This window comes from Eleginops maclovinus, chromosome 5, assembly GCF_036324505.1.
Source record: "Eleginops maclovinus isolate JMC-PN-2008 ecotype Puerto Natales chromosome 5, JC_Emac_rtc_rv5, whole genome shotgun sequence".
In the NCBI taxonomy this organism is placed as follows: Eukaryota; Metazoa; Chordata; class Actinopteri; order Perciformes; family Eleginopidae; genus Eleginops; species Eleginops maclovinus.
This window is the reverse complement of record NC_086353.1, coordinates 23,585,463-23,611,341: the sequence shown is the minus strand read 5'-3', so window position 1 is coordinate 23,611,341 and position 25,879 is coordinate 23,585,463. Positions and strand designations below refer to the sequence as shown.

The window sequence follows — 25,879 nt, the reverse complement described above, 5'->3', positions numbered from 1 at the left end:
TTTTCAGCACATGTGAAACACCCCTAGGTTTTATACACACCGCACACATACGCAAGCAAACACAGATACACACACAGTGAACATAAAGATAAATGCGGAGCACTTATGAGGAGTATACAGACTCATAATTTACTGCCAATTTTGGGTGAGTCAATCAAATTTACAGTAAAATTGTATCATTAATAAATATTTGAATGGATTAATATTCTTACTGCATTTTTTAATTTATTTCAGCTATGGCCAGTTTCTTCATCAGGATAGGTAAGTTTATATAATGGTCCTCAAAATGTGGAGCTCAGCTGGAGAATATGTTTGCTTTAGGATGTCTCTGATGTTATTCTTTATAGTTGTAGGTAATTAAAAAAATTCTGTGGCCCTTATCTGCTCAAAATCTCTTTAAAACAAGTAACGGATACATTTCAACCACACAACCAAACTTTATCATGTTTCTCCAGGAGGGTTGAGCTCTATTCGCCCAGTCCTGACTGGTCCTGTCATGGCCTACCTCGGCTCCATGGTGGCTTTCCGCTGTATCACACCTGACCCCTCTCTGCCAGTCACATACGAGCTGATTGGGAATGATGGAGTCCAGATGGCCACCACAACTGGTCAACAAGAGGGACAACCTGAATCATTTTACCTGAAGGTTACAGCAGCATTAGAGGGGTCGTACCACTGCAGGGTGACGACTGGAGGAAAAACAGCAGTCAGCAACAGCATCAAGCTGACTGTAGTGAGTGAGTAAGAGAGAGAGATCATATATCCTGCTATAGCTTTAGGGAGATGGTTTGGATGTTTTGCAGTTATGTTGTATGCAGTACTTTTCCACAGCCAGTATATTGTAGAAGGCTGTCAGCAAACCCCACATTTTGAGGAAGAGACAGAAGTTACCATGAAGAATTTAAAACAATTTTACTGTTGTGGACAAAATTATTGAATTATCAAAGTCACATCACATCCCAATCAAGGCAGTCATAGACCAGCTGTTCCTGTTTCAAGGTTTCAAGGTTTTATTGGTCATATGCACAGCAGATACAACGCATATGTTGGCAATGAAAATCTTATGTCCCATGCTCCTCCAACAACTCAACATACATGGTGCAAATAAGATAAATAAAATAGTGAAAAAGAGAGAAGAATATTTACAGTAACAACAATAAAGATTTGAGGATGTGAAATATATACATATGTGGAATACATTGAGAGTATTTAAATACTTTACACTGTTGAATGAGGAGGTATGGACAGATGCATATATTATGTATCACAGATGTATATGGCAGATATGTATAATATATAGATATGTGTACTATAAACAGATATGTATGGCAGATGTGTATAATATATATATATATATCAAAGCGTGCATACAATGTGTTCAGTTCATCTGGGAGAGATGCAGACACTTCCTCAGCACCACTCGTTGTGTTTAAGTTTGTTGCCAAAGTACACTTTAACGTGTAGGCCACAGGAGCCAGGGATCGAACCTCCGTGTGTAGGCCTGCTCTACCTCCTCAGTCCAGTAACCTGATTTAGATAAAGGCTTCAGTTCTCCATCAGACTGCAAGGAAAGCAGTGTAAATATTCTACAGCAAACACTTCCAAACTTTCCAATATCGTTCATGGTTATTTTATTGGAAAAATCATTTAAAATCTTGAACTTTTCCTCTCCTCCTCAACTATCAATCATTCCAAAACCTTCAGCTCCTGCATCAAACACCAGAGTGACCTCTGAACCGGATCCCCCAGTCGCCTACAAGGGCTCCTGTATTGTACTGAACTGCAGTGCCACAAAGGGCTCCCACCTCTCCTACACCTGGTTTTTCAACAGAAAGGAAGTCACTTCTTCAACTTCTCCTCACTTTCACCACACTGGGAACAAGCTAGTAATGGAGAAGGTGACTCCAGAGCATGCTGGGTTGTACTCTTGCATGGCTTGGTCCATGGTGCAGAACACCAGGAGGTTCTCCAGCAGCTTTGAGGTCAAAGTGACAGTCAAGGGTATACTTCAACAAATCTAAAAGAATACTGACTTGATATGCTGTTTGGTTTTGTTTCACTGCAGCCTAACGTATTGTATCTTCTCCTCTCCACCAGTATACGTTTCAAAACCAAGGATCTCTTTCTCCATCTCAAATTCGGGAGCCAGTCTCAGTGGAAACGTGACCTGCTGGTCAACAAGAGGGAGTCCTCCAGTCAACATCTCTCTTCTACTGGATGACAAAGAAGTTGGATCAGTCACAGCTACTGAATCCCTCGCTGCGTGGTTCTCCGTCACTGTGGTGCCGGGGCTGAACATGGGCACTGCTCGATGTCGGGTGAACACTGAGGTGCAGGAGCTGATGAGCGAGCCTCTGACTATGGAAGTGGGTGAGCTACACCCACATGTAAAAGAAATGTGTCTCTCTGTGGTTGCCCTTTTTGCTCTTTGTTAATCTTTCTGACGTTTCACTCCCCTTGCTTGTCCAGTCCCAGTCGGAGGTGATGTGAAAGTGGAGGTTGAATATCTCTACAGAGCCGATTCCAAACTGACTGCTGCCAGGCTGAGCTGTGGAGTCAGCAGAGGAACTTTCCCTGAATACTCCTGGCTCTTGAACGACTTTGTCCTCCCCCCTGAGACTCACAGGGACTCCCATATTCAGCCCATCTCGCCTCAGTATGCCCTAACTGACCATAGACGAATCCTCGTTCTGCCTAAGCTTGGACCAGAGGAGTCAGGGTATTACCGCTGCAGGGCCAGGGACAGCTACAATGACTCGAGGGACTGGGTCGACAGTAAGGCCATGCAGGTCCAAGTCACAGGTAACAAAAAAAAATGTAGATTAGCTGTGCAGAAATTCTTGGTGTCCAAATTAATAATCAAGAAATGGTATAACATTTTGGGAAGTGTGGTTATATTTATGATGATTGGATTGATAACATCCTCATGCTTGTCTGGTTTTAAATTCTTTGTTAATGTTAAACGAACAATATAACATGTTATCTGGTTAGCTTTAGAGGTGCAGCTGAAGTGTATGACCTTTGGTTTAGCCAGGCTAGCTGTTTGCCTCAGTCTTTATGTTAAGCTAAGCTAAGCAGCTGCTAGCTCCGGCTAATGGTTTGCAGTGGAATGACTCTTTACTTGAGTGACTTGAGTTAGCAAATATTGTACTGGCTTGTAGTTGTTGGAAATAGCTTTGCGAGATAAAATGTGACAGACACCAAGATGGTCTTGTCAATCTTTGCGCAAGAGATGTAATCAAACTGCTTTACTTTATGAGTGCCAAATTGCCTTTGTATAAATGTCCTCTTTGTGTGGGATTTCTGCACTCTTTAGTGTACCACGTCACTATTTTTACTCTTGATCAGACAGGATCCTCAACTGCATGCGTGAAGCAACATCTTCCACTGAAACACCATCAAGTAAAAATCCCATATTGTGTATTTAAATGTCTGACATGCTGCCTTGCAGTTCGTTATACTTCAGTGGCCTTGTCCCTTCTCTTCCATAGAGGTTTTCATGAACACCATAGAGATCATCACCGTTGCGTTCTGCTGCTTTCATTTTGTGACATTGGCAGTCGGCCTGGGCTGCTTTTACAAGATGTTTGACCAGAATCAAGGTATGAGTGTTTGTGTGTGTGTGAGGGAGAAATAAAAATGAGTTACATGGAAATTTTAAGAATTTATATTAATTGTTTTGTGTCTCTCTCATTTCTTCACAGATCCTGACCAGGTTGCTATAATAAGGTAAGTTTTATCTTAATGGACATCACAAGGTTTATTGATCTGTACTAATATTAACCTGTTCAACAATGTTTGTGTCATCTTCTCCCAGTTCTGACACACTTCCACTTTCTGCATCCACATCCAGCGAACAGGACAGACCTATGTCCAGAGACTTGGTTGTTCGGAATGAGGTACATTCTGACACACACTTCACATAAACACACTGATTTTGAATCATTTAATTATGACATATTGTCCAGTAAGGCTTTACTTTAAATAGATCATTTATTAAGTATGCCTGACATATAATTGATAGTTTTTATAGGGAAAATTAACGCAGTGTTTAGATGTGTGCAAGAATTCTCTGTAACAAGTAAAAGTCCTGCAATCAACATGTTACTCAAGTAAAAGTCGAAAAGTTTTAGTATCAAAAATAAACTTAAAGTAGCAACAGTAAAAGTAGTGATTGTTTGATTGGTCCATTTCAGAATAATATCTCTGATATGTTTTATAATTATTGATCATTAAAGTGTTCTCAGAGCTGGTAAAGGTGCAGCTAGTTTTAATGGCTCTGTATACTGCAGGGTAGCTGCTGGATTTACTCCAGGTGAACTAAAGTCTGATTTAAGGGTTGATTATATTTACCATCATTAATCAAAATCTGTAAAGTAACTGAAGGTATTAAATACATGTAGTGGAGTTAAACCTCTGAATTGTAGTGGAGTAGAAGTACAAAGTAGCATACATTTAAAATACCTAAGTAAGTACAGTTTGAGTAAATGTACTTTATTACTTCCCAACTACAAAGTATGGTTCAAGAAAAAATAAGCATCTTTAAAAATAAATAAAACTCAAACCAGGTTAATATGAGTTACATTACATTGATTATTCAAAACTTTTTTTCTTAAATATTGAATTTGTTTGTAGGCTTTTCATTTGTTAAATCAATCAATCTAAATCAATTTATTTATTCTAGATTTCCCCATTATTGAAATACTTATTGATTTTTAGAATAAAACTGAATTGACCATCTCTGTATTCTGAAATAAAGTGATGATTTGTTTTTAACATATAAGACACAATGTGTACAAGGTATAACTCTCTTCTCTCTCTGTTTTAGACCGTAGAGACCACTTTATGACACAGGAGGATCATATCACCCTTGTAAAACCAGTCATCATTTTATGCTAATTTTGTATTTTGTTTTATGTTTTATCTGCGGCTATATGTTGTTCGGCAGGTATGATGATAATTATGACTAGATGGTGTAACATTAATTAAAAAAGAGTGAAAGATCATGTTTAGAGCAAAATGATTGTATACTGCCATGTGTGTGCAAATAAAAATATAATTTTAAGTGAAGGTTGTTTTTTGTTTTCATTTAAACCAATGAAATACAATTTGGTTGATAATACCTTTAACTCTTCATATTGCTTCTGACGTATGTTGTTTTGATATTCACAAAATATAATATAACACCACTTTTGAAAGTACCAGGGAGGGTACTGCAGGGCGGTGCAGTGTGGCACTATCAGCTATGTGCACATGTTTCTAAGTGTGTGTTTGTGTGTACTTTTTCACTCACACTCCAAACTGTCAGAACTCTTTGCATAACATAGAATAGCATAATCATTTTTGAGGTACAAAGTTATAAGTTTTCTTCAAGAATGTCTGCTTCCTTCTTTGTGGTCATACTGGGTAAGCTACTCACCACACACTGCACTTCATTACAGTTTGGAATCTACAACTAAACACGGTTTGTTTTCCCTCTCTCTACAGGGTTGTTTTGCTGTAGCAAGGAGAGCAGTAAGTCAGCTGTGTTTTTATTGTATGCTCAGTTACTACAAGTGCAAATGTGTGACTCTGTATTTTGGCTTTACAGTGGTAGTGCATTTTCTTAAATGTATCTTATGTTTTGATAGGTCAGACAATCCTGGGGAGTCCACAGCTTATGGGCCCTTCAGTGGCTTTGGTGAAAAGTATTGTCAATTTTTGTTGTAAACTGGAAATCTATCCAGAGAATGTAAACATCCTTATGCAGTTATTTAAGTGAGTTTTGTTTCATAATATATCTAACCATGGCATTTACATTCATTAAGTATTGATATGATCCCTTACAAATACCAACATGTTCCAGGAATGATAACACTGACAAGTTGTTGGGCGAATACACCTCCCTGAATGGGGAGATTGCAGTCTTCCCCATGGTAGTTAAACCTTACCATGAGGGCTACATGGTGTGTGTGGCCAAGGCTCAGAACAACTCTAACATAGAGCCCACTGTCAGCTACACTCAGTACCTGAAGGTGATCGGTGAGTGTCTTTATTACTAGTAGGATATCATATATTGCATGTATGTAAGCGTGATGGACATTTTTTTTAGCCTGGGCATGATGTCTGCAAGTGTTAATCAATTTAAATGAATCACATATAGCAATACTTGCTGTGAGAAATGTTTCAAAAATATTCAAATGGATTTTGGAAGAAGAGGGAATCAATGAGTAGGCATTATAAATGTATAGGTCAACATGACTATAATTTCAATATCTATTTCTCTAATATCTTGTATGCCACAATTATCTTAGGACGTAAATATGTTGAATTTTGGACACAATTGTACTCCTCGACAGCGGCTTAAAAGTTGTCATTTGATGCTTAAGCCTCTGTTAACCCCCTGTCCTCTACCAACAAAATTGGCCTGCAGTCCATTGCAATCCATTTCGAAATTGAGTTGGTTAATCTTGCACAGGTAGACTTATTCATTCTGCACCTGAATGCCTGATCGAGAGTGCCTTGACAAGAATGGTCACTTACTTCAGCATCAGCAGTGCTAGCTACCTCCGAGCTAACTGCTAAGTGTTTTGCATTGAGGTGATATTTCAGGCTTGAAGTACTCTGATGGTAGAACCACTTGTTTGCTACAGGAATTACACAGAAGATGCTCCTATCAACAGTTCCGTCTGGGCGTTTTTAAATCTACAGCTTCAATTCACTGTTCAATTTACTTTACAAGTAACGTTTTCTCATCCGCTTCCATCATGTTGACAAGATACTGTGGCTGTGTCGGTGCCATGTCGGTTGACGTAACGGGTCAAGGGGTATATGACATGATTAATTCATCAAAATGAACGCACTAATTTGACAGCCCTAGTATCATTACTATTACTGTTACCCATTGATACTTTTCCCTGACATTCTTAGAGCAGTACAACTAGCTACATTTAGACACTATAATTCTTACAAGAAATAATTATTTTTATATGATAAGTATTTAGGGTTTGAAATAAGTTTTTGTTGCTCTGTCTGTCCTGCAGAACCAGTGAAAGAGGTGGATATTGTCCCTTCAGGTCCAGTGGAGTTCTTTGAGGGGAACCCACTGGAGCTTTACTGTAAACCCAGCGCTGGAAATCATGTCTCCTACACGTGGCTGCTGAACGGTCGGCTTTTCTCTCAATCTAGTCTCCACCAGGCTGTTGATAACCGTCTCTTGATCTTCAGGTCAGTGTATTCCAATTGAGATTGTCCGCAGTTGTAGTATGTATTTAATTTGTTTATTTTGAATTTCGACTACTATTCTGTATTATGTAGTGACTGCATTTGATGAATGTAAAGTAGTTCTGAGTAGAGTGGTTAATGGTTGTGAGGTTTTTGCTACGTGATGGTAATGGTGATTCTGGGTATAGTTGTCAGGGAGTTCCGTTATTATGAAAATGTTAGATACAACATAGTGATCCCTTGATTAAGCAACTTCCTGTATCCTCTGATTCATTTCCCATCCCTCCAATACTTGTGTTACCCTCAGAACTTCTTCTAAAGACAGCGGCTCCTACATGTGTATTGCCAGCAACCACTTAAACGAAACAGTGGTCTTCTCCGCCAACAGCTCTGAAGTGGTAATCACAGTCAAAGGTTAGCTGTTTTGAATTATCTCTTCAAACTGTATAGATATGATATTGCTCTTTTAAAGATAACATTCTCCTCTGTCTTCCTCCCTCAGAGCATGTGTCAATCCCTGACATCTCTTTCACCGTGTTAAAGAAAGGTTCCAACAACTATTCTGCAGTGGTCGACTGTCAGGCAACAAAAGGGACTCCACCTGTCACTTTTTCGCTATACAACAGCACAGAATTGGTAGCCAATAAGACGGTAGATCATAGAAACGCCAAATTTGAGCTTCCATTGGTCATGGACCAGCACATTGGATGGCTCCAGTGCCGGGCAAACAATGGAGACCAGATAGAGTACAGTCAACAGATTCCCCTCGAAGTTGGTATGTGATTTGTTTGAAACTGCTGACACAAAACTGTGGTACTAAGTATTTTATTTTAATGTTCGTTCATGGCGCCTCTATTCTAAAACAGTCCCGGTTGGGGGGCCGGTGATGATGCATTACAACTATGACATTGGAGAAAACTATGCTGTGATATTCCTGAGGTTCTACTGCAAGGCAGCGAAGGGATCTTTTCCACGGTACCAGTGGTTCCTCAACAAAACCCTCCTGCATGGCCGAGGAAGCTTCTACGTGATCAACCAGGATCCAGGAGAGTCCATAATCCTGCTGTCTGTTGGGAGGAGCAGTGCTGGAACGTACCACTGTGAAGTGTCAGACAGCTTTGACAACGCCACCGCCATTAGCAGCAACAGTCTATATATGGATAAAGAAGGTACGGTTGATACCAGACATGTGGACTCGAGTCACATGACTTGGACTCGAGTCAGACTCGAGTCATGATTTTAATGACTTCAGACTTGACTTGATCAAATTCGGCATGACTTACGACTCGACTTGGACTTGAATACTATTAACTCGAGACTTGACTCGGACTTTGCCTCTTTTACTTGTAATGACTTGACATGCCTCGAGTCAAAAGCTAAATTTCCTGATCATGGACATCCTTCCCTGCAATGCGAACCTGCGAAGCCCCAAAGACCGCAAAGTGAGAGAGCCGGCAGGCAAGTGCGAGCAATGCAATCATGTGGTGGATTTTGGCCTTTTTGGATTGGATCAGGGACCTAACCAGCGTGATTGGATAATCCCCGGGTTTCCCCTCATTAATATTCACGATTTCCCCGGATTTCATCTACGGAAAAGATGCAATTGTGCCACGGAAGGGAAGCCTAGTCGAGAGCTGTCCGTCTGGTCTGCGTCTCTCTCAGTTGCAATTGGCAGGTTTAAGATCCAGATTAGGTTCATGGTTGTGAATTATCTATGTAAATCGACTCTATAGCCTAGATAACACGTTCATTCTACATGTTGAATGATGATAGCGTAATACAAATATAGGCTATACATACAATGACAAAACTGCCGTGGGCGATATGTTATCCGTATCCTTTGTTAAAATTAATGTTCAATAGCTCTATGCCAATGGGAACAACAGAACGTGCGCTTTACATATGGACCAATGCGACACGTTCATTACGGCCGTGGACCGATAAACACTCAGTACCGTACGCACACCAACCGGCATTTGCGTGTTTAACACTGGCGTTACCGCCGCTTAACTTAAATAATGAACAACTGCTTTTAATTACGACTTGGCCGAGATCTTAACGTGCTGTTCATGCGTTTCCCATGAATAGCCTACTACTATAACTCGGAGCGGAGCAGGATATAATGCGCATGTGCGACGTTGCTAGGCAACGTGTACAAAGGCTGGGGGGGTGTGGGGGGGATGCCCCCAGACCCCCCAGACCCCCCAGACCCCCCTACAACGGTTTAGTTTGTCACCTTTTTCAGCCCTTCTGAGTTTGCAGGTATGTACACAAATAACTAAGATTAGGGAGGTGTACTCTGTCTCTCTCTCTGTCTGTCTGTCTCTCAAGCGCCTACCCCCAGCACCTTTCATTGTGTGTAGTCATGCTGCTTAATTGTTATGCAGATTAAACATTGTTTTATTGAAATATTAGGTTTCTTTGTGATTTAAGCAAAATGTTGACCTACTGTAACTGGCATCCACTGAAGCATCAATGCCAGTTACATGCATCCACACAGTCCATGCCTCACTAGTCAAGGCGCTTTACCAACTTTAGGATGACAGTGGTGCCTTCCGTGCTCATACATTTCTAACCCACCATTCACACACAATACTTTGAAGGTCTTTGGGCGCATGCGTATATACAGATATATAAAATATATGCATAGTTTAATCTGTATGTATAAAAAAATACTGAAGATTAGGTTGATATGTTGAAATTGTGTGATCGTTTGTCTGATAATGGCATTATTAAGTGAAGAGTACATGATGACTTGTTCAGGACTCGAAGAAGCTTGGGACTTGGACTTGGACTCGACTTGGCTTTGGTGTTACTTGGACTTGGACTCGACTTGCCCTTCTCTGTCTTTACTTGGGACTTGACTTGGACTTGACTGCTGAGACTTGGGACTTACTTGGGACTTGCCAAACAGTGACTTGGTCCCACCTCTGGTTGATACACAGATTGATTAAAGTATCCGGTTGAGAACTGCAGGTTTACTTCTTCTTCCTGATCCTCCAGTGCTGAATCGTCTCTCCTTCTTGGTGGTGGCAGTTGTCTTTGGATGTTTCACAGCTCTGGTTGTTCTGGTCTCCATTTGTTGCTGGATTGGAGTGATGATCAGTGAGTTTCAGAGTCATGTTTTTATCTGGTGATGTGGATGCTTTGTAATTGCTTCTGTGAGTTCATTTTTTTTTTTGCTCTTGTTTCAGGGAGAAGGCAGTCCGGAGAGAAGTCTCTGTGAGTTTTTTCTCCGTTCAAATCTTACACTTTCAAAATGAATGACAACTCAATGCATTGGTAGCTCACCAGGTAGGTGTTGCACCAAATGTATGAAGGCTAAGTGGTTACTGCAGTGGCTGGAGTTGAATTCCCCCTCTTTCCTGCCTTTTTTTTTTTCTCTCTAAGTCACTATCAGAAAAAGCAGACATGCCCAAGAAGAACCTATTGCACACAATACTGTAACTTCCTCTTGTGAAGAGAGAACTGTGCTTCTTATTCCCAAGGAAAGAATAACATGTTTTCAGTTCATCCACCATCAGCAACTGAAAAGAAACAAGGGCCTATGCTATGTGAATAAAAAACAACACCCTGTTTCCATGCTGGGTGCCATAACACCGAAGCTTCCATGGAAAGGTCCAAAACACCAACAAACAATGTTAAATCTGACTTCCGGTCTGTCTAATGGAGGAGTAGGTCGCACGCCAGGAGAGCTCTGTTGAAATCCTATCCAAAACTGCAGTATACCTGCTTATTTGCACCAGCTAACTTGTGCGGCCTTGTCTGCGAGAACAATGAACATGGGGAAAACGACCAAGAAGCAAAGTCAGCCCGTTGACGGAAAATCCTCCGACAGTGGAACAGACGACTGCACGCTAGCTAGCCAAAACGAAGAGCATGCGGCTAGCCACGCACTGCTAACGCTGGCTCACATGGAGAAGCTTCTCCACTCAATGGAGGACTGCATCATAGCCAAATTATCCGTTCAACTTTCGGCTGACCACGCTATCATTGACCGTCACGACCAGACGATTCAACGAATGGAAGAGGCACTCAACGACATGGAGGCCAGACTAATTACCCTCGAATCCACCTGCACAGCCCTGTCCAAGGAAAACGAGAGCCTCAAACTTAAAGCGGAAGACCTTGAAAACAGATCGAGACGTAATAATATCCGTATAATTGGCTTACCTGAGAGAATTGAGGGCTCACAGCCAACCGCCTTTATGGAGGTGTTCCTGAAATAAATGTTTGGTTCAGAGGCCTTTCCTTCTCCCCCGGCTGTCGACAGGGCCCACAGGGTGGCTGCCGCCCGCAGGAGGCAGGATGACACCCCGCGCCCGTTCATCGCCCGGATCCACCACTTCCAGACCAAGGAGCGCATCCTGAAACTAGCAAGGGAGACCGGACCTCTGTCTTTTCACGGAGCCCAAATACACATTTTCCCCGACTACAGCGTGGAGGTCTCCGAGAAAAGAGCCACATACTCCACGGTCAAACAGCAGTTGAGAAACGCCGGGTTCTCATACAGGATGTTTTTTCCTGCAAAGCTCCAGGTCACTGACAAGAACGGTCAGAAATTATTTTTTATCACGCCAGAAGAAGTTTCCTCCTTCATTCGCGGCAGCCTCCCAGGTACATCTTCCTCTCCATCTATTTCATAAACGTGTATAATGACTGAAAATCACAGAGATGGAGTTGTGGATGCGTTGAAAGGTATTTAAATTCACCAGGCTCCGTCTTTCTTACTTATGTGCATGGATTTTGTGTGGAGCTAAACCCGGGACAGACAGACTTTTGTTGAACTTTTATAGTTGGTCCACACAACGCTGCTCCTCTTTAATGACAATTAAGATACACAAAGATGCCCGGTCAGATATGCGCTCATTCACACACACACGCGTACCCGCACGCACACACGCATACTCACACCACACTCCACACACCACCAAGGGCGTCAGCAGTTTTTTGAATGTGGGGGGGACACATTTTTGCGGGGGGTCTGGGGGTCCTCCCCCATAACATTTTGAAAGAAGTAGATTCAATTTCCCGCATTCTGGTGCATTTTACATTCAAAATGATCTCCCTCTTTCATTGTTTTTCCTTGGAGCCGGCATGGTCTGCAATTACTGACTACTATTATGTTTTGGTGTAATACACAGAGGACTGACACTGACAACTTTTTTGGCACTTTATTTTCTTTTAATGAGAGCAAAATATGAGGATTTAAAAAATCAAAGAGTGAAATAGAAAAGAATGAGGTAAATTTGAGGCAACATATAGCCCTATTTTAATGTCATGCAACAAAAAATCTCTTGAAAAAAAAGTTATGAGGAAACATAAAATGCGTACCTAGGCTACTCAGAGCCTATTACAATCAAACTAAGCCCTCTTCAGTGCCCTGCAGAACATAAAACTATAACTCAATACAACCTTACAACCTGTTAAAGACTTGCTTTTACTATCTCCATCCTTTCCCCAAAATTGTTGATTTCCCTTTTTTTTGTCCTTTCATTAAATGTTCTATATCTTCTCCTATAATCATATTTCTCCCCTATTATCTGTATCATGCCTACAGCAGGATTTTTACAGTTAGAACAAAAGTAAGAGATCATACAAAGGCTCCAAAAGTGTGACCTCTTTTGTCATTTGCAGACACAAATGACTGGCAAATCTCCCCTAAGTCAAGTTTGTCAAGATGCTCCTGGTGGATGTGGCAAACAGCCACATTGTTCAAGCGCTTTTGAGACATTGAAGAGCGCAGCCACGTCTTAAGCCTTCTCAAGGCACTAAAACTTCTCTCAGCTTCTGCTGAGGAGCATGGCACAACAAGAAGAAGCCTGACCAACACTTCTACTTGAGTGAACAAACCTCGAACCTCTGGCAGCATAGCTCTCAGGGTATCCACCACTTCACTGACCGTGCTGCAGGGATACTGAAGTTTGAACATTGCCAGCTGTACCTCCAAAGAATGCTGGTCTAGTTCTGGGTAAGAACTGACCACATCCACATCCTCCACCTTTCCAGTTATTAACACCCTTTCCAGTATGTTGAGTGTTTGGAAGCTGCTCTGGTCAAAGCGCTTTGTCAACTGGACCTCAACTACATCCAACATTTTAAAGAATTCTATTCTGTAGAACTCCTCAGGGGAAGTAGGTCTAAATGCAGGTGCATTTCCTGTGAAGCGCTTTGGGGGTCTCCGGATATGAGGAGTCTGGATAGCCTCAATGTCCAACTCCTGGATCATATCACAGGCTTGGGTATATATACGATGAAATGTTTCATCAGATCTCTTTACTTGAATTGTGTTTTTCACACAATCAACCGCAGCCAGCATCCCTGAGACACTCACTTTCTTGCTGTGAAGGGGGCGGTTGAGACATTCCAGTTCTTTTAGAACTTCAAGGGCCATAATCAGGCTGAGCAAAATGTGCCCCTTCTGAAACCTCTCCAGAAGCCCCCTTGTAGTTATGCAAGTGTCAGAGGAACCAGATGCCATTTCCTCAAGACTGAACAAAATCTTTTCATATTGATCTACAACTGCCTGGATAGCTACCACCCTCATGAGCCATCGTGTGGGGCAGAGGGGCCTCAGAGTTCTGAAACTCCCTTCTTCCGACTGGGCAACCTCCTTAAATATTGTTTGATATTTCCCAGATAGATGGTACAGGTTGCCAAGTGTGTGGACTAAATCCAGCGCATCAGACACAATAGTGCTTGTGCTACAGGCTGTCTGAGTCACCAGATTAATGCAATGAGGACCACAATGAACGTAGAGAGCAAGAGGCTGTGTTTCCTTTATGACTGCCTGAACGCCTTTAGCTCCACCTGCCATATTGGCTGCCCCATCATAGCTCTGCCCGCGAAGGCAGGATAAGGGCAGGTTCAATCGAAGGAGGACATCAGTTGCCATCCGAGCCAACTCTTTCCCTGTTGTTGAGGAGACTTGATAGAGGCCTACAAAGTCCTCATGAGGTAGCAAATCACTATCTACATAGCGTAGGCATATAGCCTCTTGTTCATTCCCAGACAAATCTTGTACTCCATCAATTATGATGGAGTACATGAGTGTGGACACCTCATGTATTTCCTTTGATATTTTTCGCACAACAGAGTTGCCCATAATATTTAGCATCTCATTCTGCACTTCTGGACTTGTGTAATGGTTACAGGGCTTACTGAGCCAACGCTTTAGAACATCTCTGCTCTAAGCTTTAGTAGCTGAACAAAGTTTCCCCCATCACTCTCATGTCCACGTAATGCTAGACCCTGACGAGCAAGGAAACGAACTGATTGTATTATTTTCAGCAAGCATGATCTGGCCTCTCTTTGCTGCTGCATCTTAACTGATGATAATTGCGTTTCAATGCTTCTGTGAAGGTGTGTGTGTGTTGTGATAGCAACTTTGTGTGCGTGACTGTTTTCATGTGCTCGAAATTTCTCAATGGCTTTTTTCCAGTTTTTAAAACCAGAAACCACAAAGGCTAGATCAGCATTTTTAGCAAGGGGGCTTACTTGCCTTTTGAATGCTTCTTTACAATAGAAACAAAACACCCCCCCAGCATTTGGCACATAATGAACCCAAGGAAAGTCCCTAAACCATTTTTCCTGAAAGGTAAGAGTCTTGTTCAGCAGATGCTGGGGGGGAAGGACTCTTGTGCAGTTAAGCTCAGTGCAGTTATGTACCATCTTATGCATCATCACTTTTCACATTGCCATCAGATGTCAAAACTGGCATGTTACTCACCCAGGTTAGTGAGATGGCTGTGACTGAATACTGTCTGTGAGTGCTTTGTAGTTTGGCTCATAGCTACTGACAGCTAGTCTGAGACAGTCTGTGAGGTGTTTGTCAGTGAGGCGGCTCCTGTACTTTGATTTAATTATTTTCATCTGTGAAAATGCCATTGCACAGAGGTAAGTGGATCCAAAGTGGGCACTCACTCTTAGTGCACATGAGGTGATGAGTGGAAACTTCTCCCTGCTGACAACTCCCCAAAAGGTGCTGTCCCGTGATCTTACTTTCAGCTCAATGTCATTTTGCAAATCAACCATCTCCATGTCAACCCCACTAGGCAGAGCAAATACCTGCTGAAATTTGGCTGCTACCTGTTCCACATCAATGGTCAGGAATGGGTTTAAGACGAATGCAGCAACATCTTCCATAATTCACTAAAACGCCGACTGAACTCTGCTGCCACTTTGTCCAGGTGAACACAGTACTGCTCAGGGTGAAAAGCGTCCTTGTCACCGATGGCCTGTGACATTTTCTCCAGGTTGGGAAAGTGTGTCAGCCTCCCGTTTTTCAGCTGTGTGTTCCAAACACCGAGCTTGGCCTTGAACGCATTCACTGCGCTTATCATGTGGGGCAGGTGTCGGCCTTTTCCCTGGAGCTCGTTGTTCAGTGCATTCAGTTTTGCCGTCAGGTCTGTCAGAAACCCCAGATCCAGCAGCCACTGATCATCTGACAGCTCCTCATGCTCCTCGTTCCTTGTCTCCAGAAAAGTCTTTATCTCGGGCAGCAAATCAACAAATCGCTGCAGCACTTTGCCGCGACTCAACCACCGGACATCAGCGTGGAGGAGCAGTCTCCGTACGCGGCATCGAGCTCATCCAATAACGCCTTGAATAAGCGGTGTTGAAGCGCTTTTGCTCTGATCGAGTTGATCAGTTTGACCACCAGAGTCATAACTTGAGAAAGGTTCACGACCTTCCCCACCAAGGCCTGCTGGTGAATGACACAGTGGTAATTCACGAAGTCAGGAAAATCATGGTCATTACGGCACAGCGCAATAAATCCAGCGCGCAAACTGCGCATCGATGGGGCTCCATCAGTGGTAATTGCCACCAGTTTGTGAATCGGGATGTCATTATCGCGGACATATTTTTTAAACGCGTTGTAAATATCCTCACCTCTCGTTCTCTCCTTTAACCCTTGTGTGGTGTTCATATTGTTGTTACTCAGCCAGCGTTTGTGGGTCTGGTGGACACGTAGCATTTGGTGGTTTTTAATGCCTCACAATCAAGCACTTTTATGTTAAAATACTCAACAGATGTTTACTTAATCCCAATTACAAGCAGTATAAACAGTATATATGCAAACTTGGAAGACTTGACAGGCCTGTTCTTTGAAGTCAGCAGTTGAGGTGGGAGCTCTGACTTGTTTTTCCGTATTGTTCCCACCATGGTCAGCTTCCTCTTTAGGAGCTCCTGTCCCAGCTTGTGCGAGGTAAAAAAATTGTCGCATGTGATGTTGTGTCCACTGAGTCCCTGAGACATGTCCAGGACAACTCTCATTCCTTGCTTTTTCTCGGGAGCTCCTCCATCAGCTTTCCCTGTGTAGACTTGTAAGTTCCAAGCATATGAGGAAGTGGCATCACAGGCAGCCCAGATCTTTATACCATACTTTGCAGGTTTAGTATGGTATATGTATACTGCCGAAAGGGGCAGCGGCCCCTAAATGGCATCAGCTGTTCATCAATGGTGACATTTGGCCCAGGGTTGTACAGCAGGGGGAGGCGGCTCACCCACTTGTCCCACACTGTCCTGATGGCAGCTAGTTTGTTTCTCTGCCGTCGAGCTGGTCTGTCATCTCGGTTGTCAAAGCAGATAATCCTGGAAATTATGTGAAAGTTTTCAAGAGATATTGTTGCACGGAAAAGTTCTCTGCCAGTTTCTGCATCCCACAGGGATTCTGCAGATTCCCCTTTGGACCTGAAAACTCCAGCAAGGATAAGAACCCCGAAGTAGGCATGTAAATGGGTTTGGTCCATTTCTTTCCACCTCTCTCCAAAAACACGTCTTCCTTCTAAATTAGTGCAGTCAAGAATAATTTTCTGGATGGAATCTGTGAAAAGCTCAAAAGAAGACTTGATGTCCTGTGTGTGAGTAACTGCCATCCGTGTTGGCCCTGGTTGCATCCTTATCACATTGGCAGCCTTGCGGGGTGGCTCTTTTCTTGGGCGAGAAGAGCATTCAATTTCAGAATTTTTTGACATCCATATTTCCTCACTTGCTCCATGCTGACTGTCTTGTTCTGGTCCTGGGGCTGGCTGCTGAAGGCTTGGTCCTGGCGCTGGCTGCTGACAGCTTGGTCCTGGGGCTGACTGCTGACGGCCTGGTCCTGTGGCTCGTCTTCGTTTTGGAACTGGCTGATGCTCAATCTCATCATCTTCTTCAGAGTCACTGTCAGACTCTGAATTTTCAGAAATGTGATCCTCAAATTCTGAAACCTCTTCTTCTGAATCCTCTGCCTCTACATCATCATCAAAAACTTCTCTCTCTTCCAAAATCATTTCCAGGGCCCTCTGCGCAGAGATCCTTTTGGCCATCTTGATCGGTTGGGATAAGAAACCACACTGGCAAAGCTATATTTATAGTGTCCCGCCTCCAATTTGTAGCAGATAGAGTGTGAGAAAATAAAGATTCCCGCAAGAAAGAGGGTCAAATGTGCGGGAAAACAAGAGTAGACAGTGTTGATGCTTGAATTTTGCAACAATATTGCAACCTTGTGTGGGAACCCTAACATTTACAGTCACTCTTTCTCTCTCTGTCACTCTCTCTCACTCACACACACACAGGTACACAGAACATCAATTTCCACACTTCTATTAGCCCTGGGTCCAGTGGACCCAGACATCTTATATGTAGAAATCTGTAGGGGGGGTGTACGGTGTGTGGTCATTAAAAATGTATTCTGATATATGTTCTTCACAGAAAGTGAGCCAAAGCCAGTGAGTCTGAGTTTGAAAAATTCATTAATTGTATAATTTTCTTTAATAAAAATGAAAACGGGTCCCACAGACCCGAACACCACACAAGGGTGCAAAAGAGTGAGGAGATCTCTTTTGTTGTAGAGTCCGGGAACGCCATCCTGACAAATACAACAAGCTGAGCTGTGTCCATTACATCCAGGGATTCATCAAACTGTAGTGAAAAATATTCACAGTGTGACAAATCTTTTAACACTTGTCGATCCACGTCCCCTGACATTTCCTCGACCCTCCTCACCACTGTATTGGGGCCAAGCTGGACACTGCGGAGCGCGGTTTTGATGTCGTCTTTGTTTTTGAAGCCTGTTGAAAACCGTCACTGCAGTGATGGCCATTGCCTCCTTGAATAAATCGCCATCTGTAAAAGGCTCCTTGTGTTTAGCCAAAAGGTGACTAATACGAAATGAAGCTTCAGTCGCAGCCTTATTTTGAGCAGCAGGTTTTGTGAAAAGCGACTGCTGAGCCTTCAACCCAGCTTTCAGCTCAGCAACTCTCCTAGCGCGGATTGCGCTCTTGGCGGGGAAACTGTCTTTGAATTGGTCGTGGTTAGTGTTGTGGTGCCGCTCCAGATTTCCTCTGTTAGACAGCGCCAGAGTTTGGTGGCACAGCATACAAACACACTTGTCTTTCACCATGGTGAAAATAAACTCCTCTTCCCATTCCTCATGGAAATTATACGTTTTCGACTTCTTTCTCGGAGCCTCCGCCATGTCAGCTGACAACATTGCAGTCTACTAGCTATCACCAGCTAGTGCCGTATATTGTCATTTTGCGACAGTTAATGTGCCAGTATCCTTCTTTGATCTTATTCGTCAATTTAATGCCGCCTGTTGCGCTGAAAAAATACAACGACTGGATCGGATAAGATTGAGAGAAAAAAAGGCGCTTGCAAAACTGAACATTAATCAGCCATAATGTATTTGTGTAATTATTTTTCTACTATTTCGCGATCGATGGGTTGGCGACCACTGCTACTGTTTTTGCAAATATTACTGCTGATAACAGAGTTCTGTGTAAGTTGAGTGTTGTGAACTGGCAGTTAAGAGCACAGTTCGAGTTCCACGTCCCCTCTGGGATGCTGTCCTTCACCAGGTTTTTTTTTTTTTTTTTGTGTGTTTTATGCCATCTGTTCAGTTTCCTTTTTCTTCTCTTTTTTTTCTTTGCCCTACTCCACTCCCCCCTTCACCCCTACTGCTTGTATTTACCTCTCTAATCTCTTAGAACATGACAACTGCATCTAACTGCAATCTAACTCAGCCCATCCACTTTATATCTTTAAATACTAAAGGTATGAATAACTGGGTGAAAGACAGAAAATAGACTCCTATCTCCGAAAGCTACATTCACACATAGTCTTTCTACAGGAAACGCATCTCAAAAACGATCACGCTAAGTATCTCAAGAGGGGATGGGTTGGCCAGGTTTATCATTCGCGGTTTAATGCCAAAGCAAGAGGGACAGCTATCCTCATACATAAGGACATTCCATTTCAAGCTAAGGAGGTGATCGCTGACACAAATGGGAGATTTGTCATTGTCTCGGGTCGGTTATTTGCCAGCCTTGTCATTATGGTGAATGTTTATGCTCCAAACTGTGATGATTATAATTTCTTTAACAAGCTATTCTCAATCATACCCGACGACAACAACTACAATTTGATAATAGGGGGAGACTTTAACTGTGTGGTTAACACTGCATTGGATAGATCATCCAGCAGGGTTCAAAGTTATCAACAATTTTATTGTTGAAAATGGTGTTTCTGATATCTGGAGATTTAAATGCAACAACAAGAAAGTTTTTTCCTTTTTCTCCAATGTTCATCACACATACACCCGTATCGACTACTTTATTTTAGATAAGAGATTACTGGGAAATGTTAGCTCCTGCTCATATCACAGTATTACAATATCAGACCATGGAGCCGTTTCATTTCAAATAACATTACAGAACTCCTTTAGACCCTCTCGCAACTGGAGACTTAACTCCCTCCTCTTAGCTGACACACAATTCGTAACTCATATTATTTCTCAGATTGTATGTTTTCTTGAAACTAATGCCTCCCCAGAAATCTCTCACTCAACCTTATGGGAGACCCTTAAGGCCTACCTTCGTGGGCAAATAATAGAATTTTCCTCCAGGGCAAAAAAAGCAAGAGAGTCCAAAATCAGTGAGATCTCACGTTCTATTTCGGAGATTGATAATCGCTACTCATTATCGCCTTGTCCTGAACTTTTTAAAGAACGGCTACGCCTACAGACAGAATACAACTTACTTTCCACAGACAGAGCCACACATCTACTTACAAAATCTCAATTCGCTGTTTATGACTCGGTGATAAGGCTGGCAGGCTACTGGCCCGGCAGGCTCGTCAAGCCCAGTCCTCTCGTCTTATTCCTAAGATTCATAATAAAACAGGAGAAATAGCCACAGACCACAAGGAAATCAACAACACTTTCAAAGAGTATTATAGCGGCTTATACAGCTCGAGTGGGATAATTCTTCACAACTCAACCATTTCTTTGACAAACTTCCTTTCCCTTCTGTTCCAGCCGAACAAAACTCTTTATTGGGAGGTCAGATCTCCAAAGAAGAAATTCTGGAAGCGATCAAATCTTTAAAATGTAATAAAACACCTGGACCGGGACGGTTATATTTCAGAATTCTATAAAAAATGTGCGCATCAACTATGCCCCTTGCTTAAAGACATGTTTAATGAATCCCTCTCATCTGGCCTTCTTCCACCTACTTTACGACAAGCTGCAATAACTCTCATACCAAAAGGGGGCAAAGACCCACTTCAATGCGCCTCATATCGTCCAATCTCCCTACTTAATGTAGATTACAAAATTCTATCTAAGGTCCTAGCATCACGGCTGGAGAAGATCACTCGGCAGTTAATCTCTTCAGACCAAACTGGCTTTATCTCAAACAGACACTCCAGCTCCAATCTCCGCAGGCTTTTTAATATTGTTTACTCAACTTCATCCTGCTCTCCCGAAATGGTGATATCTCTTGGCGCTGAAAAAGCATTCGATAGAGTTGAATGGCAATATCTTTTTTTTACACTTAAAAAATTTGGTTTCGAAGACTCTTTTATCTCATGGATTAAACTCCTCTACTCTCAACCGCTAGCCACTGTAATTACTAACGGACAACATTCTGGAAACTTCCCTCTTGGCAGAGGCACACGCCAAGGCTGCACTTTATCTCCCCTTCTGTTCGCCATTGCCGTGGAACCTCTAGCCATAGTGCTAAGACAATCCGATGACTTCCTTGGTGTGACATGCGGAGGCATTACACACAAAATATCCTTATATGCCGATGACATTCTTTTATATGTTACAGACCCACTCACATCTGTCCCCCCTATTCTCAATATCCTACATCAATTTGGGAAAATCTCAGGCTACAAAACTAATTATGAAAAAAGCGAGATGTTTCCCCTCAATCAATCTGCCTCTTTAATCCCTGCAGCAAACTTCCCATTCAGAATTGTCAAAAAGGGCTTTAAATATCTTGGAGTTGAGTTTCATCTCTCTTTACCAAAAATGTTGGCACTTTATTCGAAAAATGCAAAAAAGACATGTCTAGATGGATGAACCTTCCACTGTCCATAATCGGTCGTGTTCATCTAATTAAAATGTCTGTGTTACCAACATTTCTCTACCTTTTCCAGAGCATCCCTATCTTGATAAAAAAGTCTTTTTTTCACTCCTTGGAGAGGAGCATATCATCCTTTATTTGGAATGGCAAACCTCCAAGAATTAGGAGAAATGCACTTCAGAGACCTAAAAAACTGGCCGGCCTGGCCCTACCTAATTTTATTCACTACTATTGGGCATGCAACATAAAAGCACTGTTACAATGGATGAGGGGAGCTGAACCTGACAGGGGTGAGACCTGGGTACAATTGGAACAGTCCTGTACTCCATTTAATCTGCGTTCTGTACTATGTGCTCCGTCACCTCCTCCTTTATGCCAATTCAATTCTAATCCAGTGGTATATGACTCCATCAGAATTTGGTCACATTTCAAAAGGCATTTCAGTTTGCAGACAACATCGATACACTCTCCCCTCAAGAATAACTACAACTTCCCTCCCTCCCTCTCTGACTCTACTTTTAGGATCTGGGACTCGAAGGGCATTAAATCCATTGGTGCTCTGTACGTTGATGGGAAATTTGGATACTTTACACAACTTTCTCAATTATTTAATCTACCAAAATCTAACTTCTTCAGATATCTCCAGGTTAGGAATTTTGTTAAAAAAAGGACTTCCTCTTTTCCTGACCGTCCTATGAACAATGCCGTCGATCATATTCTCTCATTATCTCCATGCAACAAAGGGCTAGTTTCTATTCTCTATAGTACTATAAGCAATATCACTCCTTTATCTCTGCAGGATGTCGGAACCTTTGGGAGAACGACTTAGGTGAGGAAATAGCAGATGAACAATGGCAAAAAATGCTGGACTTAATACATACCTCTTCCCCGTGTGCTAGGCACAGGTTAATACAACTTAAAATTGTTCTGAGAGTCCATTATACCAAAGCAAGGCTGGCGAAACTGTTCCCTAATATAGACCCTTCATGTCCTCGCTGTGGCAATCAACCAGCAGATCACATGCACATGTTCTGGTCATGCCCCAACCTCAGCACATTTTGAGGCAACATTTTCAGTGCTTACTCCAAGATGTTTCAAAAGGACATCACTCCCAACCCTATATGTGCCTTATTTGGTTTCACTCCTGTAGCCGGCTCCCTTAAAGGTAGAGCTCAGGCAGTCACAGCTTTTACCACCCTGATCGCTAGACGACTGATCCTTCTCTCCTGGAAGGACCAAGCACCTCCCAACTTTACAAGATGGATTAGAGACACTATGCACTTCCTTAAACTTGAGAAAATCAGATACACACTGAAAGGCTCTTTGCAGAAGTTTATACAGATTTGGACCCCCTTCTTAGATTATTATGACAGTCTTCAAGTACCACTAAACCAGGACGAGTAGGGCCCCCCCCCCCTTTCTTTCTTTCAATTACTCTTTATTTACTTTTTATTTTTCCATTGTTTTTATTTGATTTCCTTTACTTCTTTATAGACTGATATATTTTGTTATCCTTGTACATTGAATTATATCATATGTAATGGCACTTTTCCTATACTTGGTGTGACAAATATATTGAACAATTATTCTTATTAAATCTGAACTCGAGGGAACAGCTGGGATTGCTGGGGAGGGTTGATTGGGTGGGATTGGGAGGGATGGGCAAGGGAAATTGGAATTCAGCTGGACATTGCAGCCATTTTATGTTTGTGTACATTTCTGACCAATGTGTGCTGCTAACACAGTGCAATGTAACTTGAAAATTCAAATAAAAATTGTTAAAAGAAAAAAATAATGTTAAATCTTGGTCATCTATGGTTTTGTTGGTTTTTGCTCACATGTGAAATGATGGATTTGTAATGATATCCTGTGTGTTAACATGGTACACAACTTTCAACGGGAACAATAACTGGTTTTGTAATAGCTCCAATAAGGCTTCTTGTTCAGTTAAGACTCACAGCTTCAACAGTGGGTTTGGAATACATTTTGGGGTACAATAACAAAAAGCAGACCCTTTTTTGCATAAAGTCAATTGCCTGAAAACTTGTTCCTGACAGGAAACATGGGGAGAGAAGGTAAAGACATGTGGCAAAGGTTTAACTGGATATGGTATATACTATATACTGTTCAAATGGAAGCTTACAGTCACAGTATCATGAAGAGGTAACAATAGAAAACAAGTCTCATTAAAAGTTAAAATCAATAAAACATACTTACATAGTAAGTACTCAGTCTTTTTTGTTGGCTTATACATGAAATGTAAAGCACGACTGTCTGCCCATTATGAGCATAATGTATGTATTAAACATAAATGTGGAGAGAGAAACTTTTACAAAAATTAAGTGCTTTGAGTATTGCATTCTCACTATCTTGCTACATGGCCAAGTGGCCAGTGCTCTTATCATGTTTTTTGTATCATGTCCTCAACAAATCATCATTTTTGATTTGGGTGTAACATTGGAATGTACACTAGTCCTCAGGTTGTTGAAAACTCAATATTCCCAGAAGCCCAGAAGCAACACTGCCAATCCTCATTCCTAAATCCTTGCACTGCAACTTGAACTGACTTATTAACTGGTATATATGACAACTCAACTTTTCTCCTCTTAGGGTGAGCTTTGAGATGAAGGGAATGGTGGATGCATATGACAACAATCTGGTGAGTCAGTATTTCTGTGTCATTATAGTCACTAAATACACCCATTCATTCACTCTCACATTAGGCTATTTAATAATGGCACATTATATTTCCATTCGGATAAATAATGACACAGAGTGTTACAATGCTTACAGGACTTGTCAGAGTACAATGAGGATACTGATGTATTGAAAATGGCTAGTGATGGTGAATTTGATCAGGTGAGAAAAAAACATTTTTACAGATATCATAATAACCATTGAGCTTATTGTTATTCAAGTGGTACTCCAGGGTGTGTAGTTTTCTGGAAATAGCACGAAAAGAAATTGCAGCTGTTGTGAGTCAGTAGAAGTACTAAACTATTAGCAACATGTTCTCTACATATCTGAAACGATAGTATATAGATACTGTCCATCATCCCTGTTTTGGGTTGCTGTGCCAGCAGTTTCTTGCCAAGGCTGTATTACAACTTTTTCTGCAAGAATTTCCTTAGTTAAACAGCCTGAAAACAGAGCCAAGAGGAGGTGCATCAGTCTGGTGTTCTCTCGACCACTTGACTAACAACATACCTACCCCAGCAAAACAATCAGCTGGTTTCTTAAACAAGCAATAAGTCACAATGATCTGCACATCTGTTTTCTCCTCAGGCATCTGAAGCCTCAGTAGATGAATGGCCTCAAATTGAGAAGGAGAAGAAGACGTTGGAGGATGAACCAGTTTAAGGACCCTGAGGGTTCAAACTGTTCTAAACAGAGTGGAGCTAGAATAAGCATTGGCTCATGATGATTTCCTGTCATGTTTATTTTCAGTATGATAATTATTTCAGTGAGACAACTCACGTGTTTCATTAATATGTTTATTAGAAGCAGTATATAGTTTGAGTTTGGCGTTTAGGCTCGGGCCTCATCACTCCACATATTAACATAGAACATTGAGTGATGATTAGATAACTATCCCCAGAGCCTACAGATGAAAGCTGGGAGGAGCTGGGGTGGTGGTGGGGCAGGCGAGCATCGCCAACGTGAACGCAGCAGCAGCAGCAGCGAGGTGAACGCATTAGCAGCATGGAAACAGCAGTAGCAGCAGCAGCATTAGCGAGGCAGAGGTAGGGGGATCCGACAGTGTAAATCGAGCACCAGATTTGGGAGACTATGTTTGGTTGGTTGCATGAGTGACGAGGGGCGTTATGTGCGAATGTATCATTGGTTCTCGAGTTGGCTGACCCCATTTATTGCTAAGGTATTGTGGTAGTAAATTATTAATGATACCAGTCACTTTTGAAGCCCATATCTGTCATTATGATAACAATAAAGACATGTTTTTAATTCAAAATAAAACAAAAACAGCCTTGTGATTTTAGCGGATGGTGTTAGAAATAATAACAAACTTTTCTAAAAATATCTTTAAAATATTGAGTATCTCAAAATAACAAGAAACTGTACTAAGTTACTGTGCTGTAACCTAGACCAAAGTTAACATTTTCAGTAATGTCATTTAATATCTCAGTCACTGAAACAAATGTTGCATCTAAAATGTGACTGAATATCACAGTAGGCTATAATGATTTAGTTCCTCAAAAGAATGTCTTTATATCTCAGAATAACAAAAACTTTTCCAAATAATGACGTAGTATCTGAGAATAACTATCTCAAAATAATGATTTTGTAAGGCTCTCGTTGAAATA

The 25,879-nt window shown here is 41.8% G+C and overlaps 1 pseudogene; it reads left to right on the top strand.

Moving 5' to 3' along the window:
- Positions 1-72: 72 nt before the first annotated feature.
- Positions 73-25,813, top strand: LOC134864219 (hemicentin-2-like; annotated as a pseudogene).
- The last annotated feature ends 66 nt before the right edge of the window (positions 25,814-25,879 follow it).